This window comes from Fukomys damarensis, unplaced genomic scaffold (assembly GCF_012274545.1).
Source record: "Fukomys damarensis isolate Sample0158 unplaced genomic scaffold, DMR_v1.0_HiC HiC_scaffold_14, whole genome shotgun sequence".
Taxonomy (NCBI): Eukaryota; Metazoa; Chordata; class Mammalia; order Rodentia; family Bathyergidae; genus Fukomys; species Fukomys damarensis.
In genome coordinates, this window is record NW_022900926.1 from 51,255,962 (window position 1) to 51,262,920 (window position 6,959).

The 6,959-nt window shown below is 40.4% G+C and overlaps 1 pseudogene; it reads right to left on the reverse strand.

Moving 5' to 3' along the window:
• Positions 1-245: 245 nt before the first annotated feature.
• The window catches only part of LOC104874292, a 7,570-nt pseudogene continuing 856 nt past the window's right edge, over positions 246-6,959 (reverse strand).

The window sequence follows — 6,959 nt, forward strand, 5'->3', positions numbered from 1 at the left end:
ATGGGGGTTCAGGGACGCCCACATGGCAGGCGCTTGAGCGATGGCGGCTGGGTCGGGAGCTGGCATGGTTCTCCTTCCCACAGTGGATCGGGGCCCAGGCTCTACACAACTTCTATATAGTACCTTGACTTAAATCCAAGAGCGAAAGTTAAGAGCCTCCACCTCTATTTTTGGTAAAGAACTGTATGATAAATTTCGTTGAGTTTTCCCCCTGGATTTTACCTGGGAGTGGCCTTTTTAATATTTTATTTAAAAGAGGGCAGGTTTTGCACTTTTAAACTGATGTCACCAATGTTAATATTTCTTGAGATCTCAGGAAGATTCAAGTGCTTTACAGTGTATACAGCACAGGCTGGAGCTCCTGCTAAGCCAGCCTCTGATTTCTCCAGTTTATTTTGTGCATCAATTTGTGTGACAATTTCATTCATGTTGGTCTCCAATACTATTCCCCCATCACCATTTCCACAAGAATATAGTGAGCCTTGTCTATGTGGAAAATTAAATCCAGTTTACAGACATTTTCAAAACGTGTCTAATGTTTCCATGAACACTTGAATTAAATCTAAAATTCCAAGTTCACTTTCTGAAGAATCCCCAAAGAAGACAATATATAGTGTTGATGATGTCTATAAATCAGTTTGTTGTGAGATCCTCCAATTAATTAGATTTAACTCTGTAGGTCACAGTAAGTTACACAATTTAAGACTGATTACCAAAATCCTTCTTTAAAGAAATTATATTTCCATCTCTCTTGGATACCAAATGGAAAGTATCTCTGATGATTGGCTGTTGTGTATCTTTAGTGTAGAGGTGGTAGAATTTGGACAGCCCTGGCTTCCCCTGGTTGTTGATGAGAATTGCTAGGCCAGGCAGACCTCTGGTGGGTGCTGGAGGTCAGGTCTGGGGCAGGCACAAGAGACTCTCATCAGGATCTTGAGGGCATTCTCTACCTGCCTCCTCCTGCATACCTCTGGTATGCAAGGCCAATTAGTACTTTCTCGTGTGTAGATGTCTTGTGGTAGATAACCTTTGAAATCATAGTACACCAAATAAAGTTCTGGTTATATAATGAATACATAAGAAAAAAGTACATTATATGACTTTCAGTTAAATGACGGGAGAAATATGTACACCAAGTTAAGTTTTCTAAGAATAATTTATTCTAAAACAGAAAAAAATAACTTTAAGAAATTAAAAAGTCTATCACTTAGAATTATACCCCCTCCCATGTCTGAGAACTGAAAATAGTAGGAATACTCCAAGCAATAGTATTTTTTTTGTGTGTGTGGGACAGGGTCTGCCTATATAGCTCAAGCTGGCCTGGAACTCACTACTGTAGCCCAGGCTTGCCTTGAACTCATGGCAATCTCTTGCTTCAGCCTCCTGAATGCAGGGATTATGGTTGTGCACCACCACGCCAGCTGAAATACTAAAAAAAAAAATTTTTTTTTGTGGTACCAGGGATTGAACTCGGGCCCTTGTGCTTGCAAGGCAGGCAGCAGAACCACTGAGCCAAATCCCTGACCCTGAAATACTAAATTTAAAGAGCTCCATTGAGGAGTATATCTCATTATGTGGAAACATTAAGAAAGTGATTTGATATACACACCTGAAGTTTAGTGGAGAAGTCAGGGCTTGAATGTCATGCCATAAATAAAGAATTTAAACCATGACATAAATGAGATAATCAGGGAGAGTATAAGTAGAGAACCGAAGAAAGTCTGGGAAAAAACCCTAGAACACGCCAAACTTTAGAGTTCCAGGAGAGGTGGAAGAGCTAGGAAAGGAGACCCCTTGAGGGGAAAATTGGAGAATTGATTTCTCAAAAATGAAATTCATGATCTCCAGGAGCAGTAGGGCAGTTTGACTGAATACTTCTGAAAGGTTAAATAAGGTAACAAATGATCATTTGGGTTTGGCAACATGAAGATCACTGGTGATTTTGTATACATAGTCTTAGTAGGATGGCAATGATAGATGTCCACTTTGACCTTAGCTCAACAAGTATGAAAAGTGTCGAGGTGAAAGTGAGATGAGAACAAGGGGAAAAAATGAGACCCAGAACCTGTCATGTAAAGGTACAAAATCCCAATAATGAATGTAACTGTCCTGTATACCTAAAATGTACCAAAAAACTCAATGAGGAAAAAAAAATAAGATGAGAAAGCAGATATGGGTTAGTAGTTAGAGCAACATGTAAGGTCAAGGATTGCTTTTAGGAGAGAAAGAGGAAGAAGATTTATAATGTAGGAAAAAGGCAAAAGTTACAGAGATCAAATCATGGAGAAGACAAGAACAGATTCTATCCAGAATACAAATAGAAGTCTCTGACTGAAACAGAGACACTTCATTTGTTTCTTCAGTTAAAAGAGAAGATGTGTGTTGGCAAAACAAGTCATAGACAGCCTGTCCACACTTGCATGGCTGCATAAGAGTATGCCTTGCTTGGGCCTGGAATATTTTTCACACGGAGATGAGAAGTCTAGAGGTCTTCACAGCCTTTTTTGGGCACAGTGGTGTGTTTGGGGATACATTTTCCTGTTCCAAGCTTGGTGTGTACCTCTTTGTTTTGCTTAAAGAATGTGCACATATAATTACCTTGTCAAGTTCACTACTATATCTGATATGTACTCTTGGTGGGAAGGAAAAGGTATTCCTTTGGCCATATTCTAGGAAGGATGCAAACAGATCATACTCTGTGTCTTCTGCAGGGAAAGCCTTGTTGGCCCCGGGGAACCAATACTATCGAAGCTGATCTTGCTCTATCTCTATGTATGAGTAAAGCATTGTTCCATCCACAGCCTGTGTGAGTCATCTCTGTCTTGGTGATGCTGACACCGCAAGCCATGCAGTGAGTAAAATACTGAGTCTGTTGCTTATGGTGGTGAGCAACAGGGGGCACTTGTTCAACACTTTTACACAGCAAGCTGGGTTATCATGGCATGGTAGGAATACAGGGTTCATCAGTCCATCCATTTGAGGGTGGTACCAACTTACTGAGCAGGTGATGGGCTGAGAGGTGCTGGCCTCTCTCTGGTTGCATAGGGGTAAATGGGATGTGGATGGTCTCCTTGTCAACAAGGATAAACTGGCGCAATAGATGAGAGTAAAAAAGCAAGAAGTAGACTCTAAAATTACAGGAAAACAAAATACTGGCTCCTAGACTACTTTTATATGTTCATGCTATCTGCCAACTCCCACTGTGTTCTAGAGGTCACAGACAATCCCTGAAGAGAAATCAAAGGTCTCCTGTACAGAAAACTTTATTTGGTCTGATCACTTAAAAGACCCAACTAGGACCTGTTTTCATTCCTCACAAAATCATGTGTGATATTGATGATGAAAATGAAACTATTGAAATGAGGTCCTTCTCTGAGAATGAAATACAAAAACTGAAAGATAGCAATGGGCAGAGGCCAGGGAAGTCCCATGTGGCTTGTGTGGTTGCTTGTTTGATGTGGGATTGGATATTGCAGACTCAAATGTCTCAGGCTGAGAGGTGCAGTCTAGGGAAACTAACCACAAATCTCCTGCTGCAACACGTTTTTGAAAAGCATATCTGTTAGAGGCAGTCTTGGTACCACTGAGCTAAATCCTCAGCCCTAGCACATCTGTTAGAAAAATAAAAACTCTGTTTTTTCCAATAGTTTTATGCCATAATCAACACAGAAGACTTATTGAGACCTTACAAAGTGTGGAGATTTCTTCCCATTGACAAGCAGTCAGTTCTGCAGCAGACACCAGCTGAGTGTCTTCTAATCTAATCTACCTTCAGACAGTGTTAGTTCCTAAGACTGCTACCCTCTTTACTGTAGATGCCAGTCATAAGCCCTAGTTTTTTTCAACTGTGCTTCTGACTGGCTGGCTATAAATCAAGGTTCCTTCAACTCCCTCTTTAGGTTTATTAATTTGCTGGAGTGACTCACAAAACTCAAGGAAACACATTTACCATTTTGAGGTTATTTATTTATTTATTTAGAGACAGAGTCTCCATATGTAGTTGAGTTGGCGTTGAACTTGATATATAGTCCAGACTGCCCGTGAACTCTCTATCCTTCTGCTTCAGCATTCTAAGTGCTGGGATTGCAGGCATACATCGTCATGTCCAGCTATACTACTTTATTTTAAAGGATAGAGATGAAAAGAAAGTAAGTTGAGATATAGGAAAATGGCATGGAACTTTTGTGTTCTCTCTGGTAAACCACTTGCCAGAAACAGCCACAAGTTTAGCTACCCAGAAGCTCTCTCAACCCTGTCCTTGAGTTGCTATGAAGCTTTCATTACATAAGCCCTAGGTTCATTATCAACTTTACCTTTACCTTCTCTCCCCCTCTCATTCTGAAGGTATATAGAGATTGAGAGCTATTAGTCAATTTACTTGCAAAAAAATACTATCACTTCAGAGATTGTAAGGAGTTTTAGAGTTGTATGTCAGGACATGTGGACTAAGACCAAATATTTCACATCACAAAATCCAAGGAACAGAGAGAGAAAGAGGACATTAGACAGAGATGAATCTGTGATTTCTCTTGATCTAGATGGCAAAGAGAAATGGTATTCCCATTCTCCAAGACTCAGTCTTCCTGAAAAACCATTCATGAAGCCATAACTTTTATTTAGGTAAAAGCCATGTAGACCTGTCTGCATGACCCTGCTCCCAGGGCTATGGAGGAGAGAGTATTCCTCTATAATTGCCATGAGGGAAGTAATGGAGAAGCTTCACTGAAATGTGCTGCTTTAAGATAAAAGCAAACTCTTTTTAGTAATTTCCAACAATATAGGCTTGAGGCGGGTTATTAGGGCATGACCAGCCAGCTGAGCAGTGGACATGACTTGTCAATCACAGAGATCAGGACACAGGTGCAGAAAACATTTTCCAAGCTCTGTACCTAGGACCAATCAGCAAGTTCTATGTTCAGTTCTTCTGTTGCAAAATCAAGCAGGTTTTTCATAGGAAAGCCTTGATATGACCTCAACCTAAAGAATAAGGGATATGAAAGGCCTCTGCCATTAACCTCAGGGTCATTGTGAACTGTCTCAGTGGCCTACTCTCACTTTGCAGAGTGTACTTCTTTTACTACCTTTAATAAATGTAAAACCTTGCTCATTTCTTGTATATCTTGCCTAATTCTTTGTTCAGGACACTAAGAACCTGGAAAGAGTCTACAGAACCCCAGAATACTGTAACAGGCTGCTTTAGTTACTTTTCTTGCTATGGAGACAAAATACCTAACCCCTGCAAGTTAAAAAGGCAAAATTACAGCTCACAGTTCATAGGTGTTGCAGTCCATAGTCAGCTGACTTCAAAGCAGGGTGGCATGGCAAAGATGCATGGCAGAGTAGGCAGGAGGCAGCAAAGCAGCAACAGCAATCCTGCCTTCTTTCTGTCCCTGTATATTCCATCCAAACTACAAGCCTATTGATTGGTGCCACCCATACCCAGGATGAGGCTTCCATTAGCTATATCCTTAATCCTAGTATCACACCTTTAATTCACATTCACAAAATCTAATCCAGCCACCTTGGAAACTTCCCACCTATGTCCACATGAGGCTTTGGAAGGGCATCTAGCTGCAGGCCATAACACAGGCTGAGTGGAAATCCAGCATAGAAAAGCAATAACTGGAAAGCAAAAAGGGGAATTTTCAGAGCTGACCCACAGAAGAAGAAAAAGAGAATAGGACTGACCTATGGAATAGTATGGCTTTGGTTGTTGAAACAGTAGAAAAAAAGGAAATTAATGGTATCCCTACAGAAGACCTCAGCCAATGCTATAAGACAAAGAGAGGCACTTCCAAATTAGAGATTTAAGGCCCTAGTCTAAGCCATGAAGATAAACAAGCAAACAGAGAAGCATTTAGTCTGGGGATATAGCTCAGTGGTAGAATGTTTGCCTGTCATGCCTGAGGGCCTGAGTTTGATTCCTAACACCCCCCCCAATAAAAGGGGGACTCTCAAAATTGAAAATATTTAGAATCCTATACAACAGTTCTTTAAGTCCCTGAACACAGGGACTATGGCTTCTTTATTCTCTGACCAAGACAATGATGAAGACAGTTCTGAATTCTGACTGTGAATATGAGTCAGACAAGGAGGATAATTCCTCTCACATATACCTCATCCTTACTTCTTTCAACAAAACACATGTATGGATAGAACCAAGGTCTCCATGTGCCCAAAGAAATGGTTAGGGAAAAACTAATAATTTTGAAGAATTTTGAGATAAACACAATGATTATGGTTGCTATATAGAGCTTTCGGGCATTTGAAGAACAAATGATCATAGCTCCCACAGCTAAATAAATTTTAATATTAGCATTTTGGCCACTTCTACCAAGGGGATATGCTCTTTATAAAAAAGGATTTAAACCAAAACGTGGGAGAAGTCCAGGCTTATCCATCACTTAAATTACTTATCGCTTAGCAGGTAATCAGCACGGTAGTACTGCATACCGGATGGAGCAAAGGACTTCTGGTACAGAATTTGTTTCATATGGCATGGATTCCAAACATTAAATACTTTTTGTTCTTTTAACGTAAATAATGTGAAATTTGTTTTTCTTCATTTTAGAAGAAAAATCATTTTCTTCATTTTGGTGATTATTTTACATCAATATACAAGATCATTTTGGTAATTCAAACTCGGGTCCTTGTGCTTGCAAGGCAGGCAGCGGAAGCAGTGAGCTAAATCCCCGGCCCGTGACCTTGTGCTTTTGAGGCAGGCAGAGGCACTATTGAGCTAAAGCCCTGACCCCTGGTAGAGTTTATTTTTTATTTTTTATTTATTTATTTATTTTTTTTTTGAGACAGGGTCTTACTATGTAGTTGAGGCGGATCTGGAACTCACTATGTAGCTCAGGCTGGTCTCGAACTCACAACAATCCTCCTGCCTCAGCCTCCCAAGTGCTGGGATTACAGGCATGCACCATCACACCCGGCCTGGTATAGGTTTTTAAGAC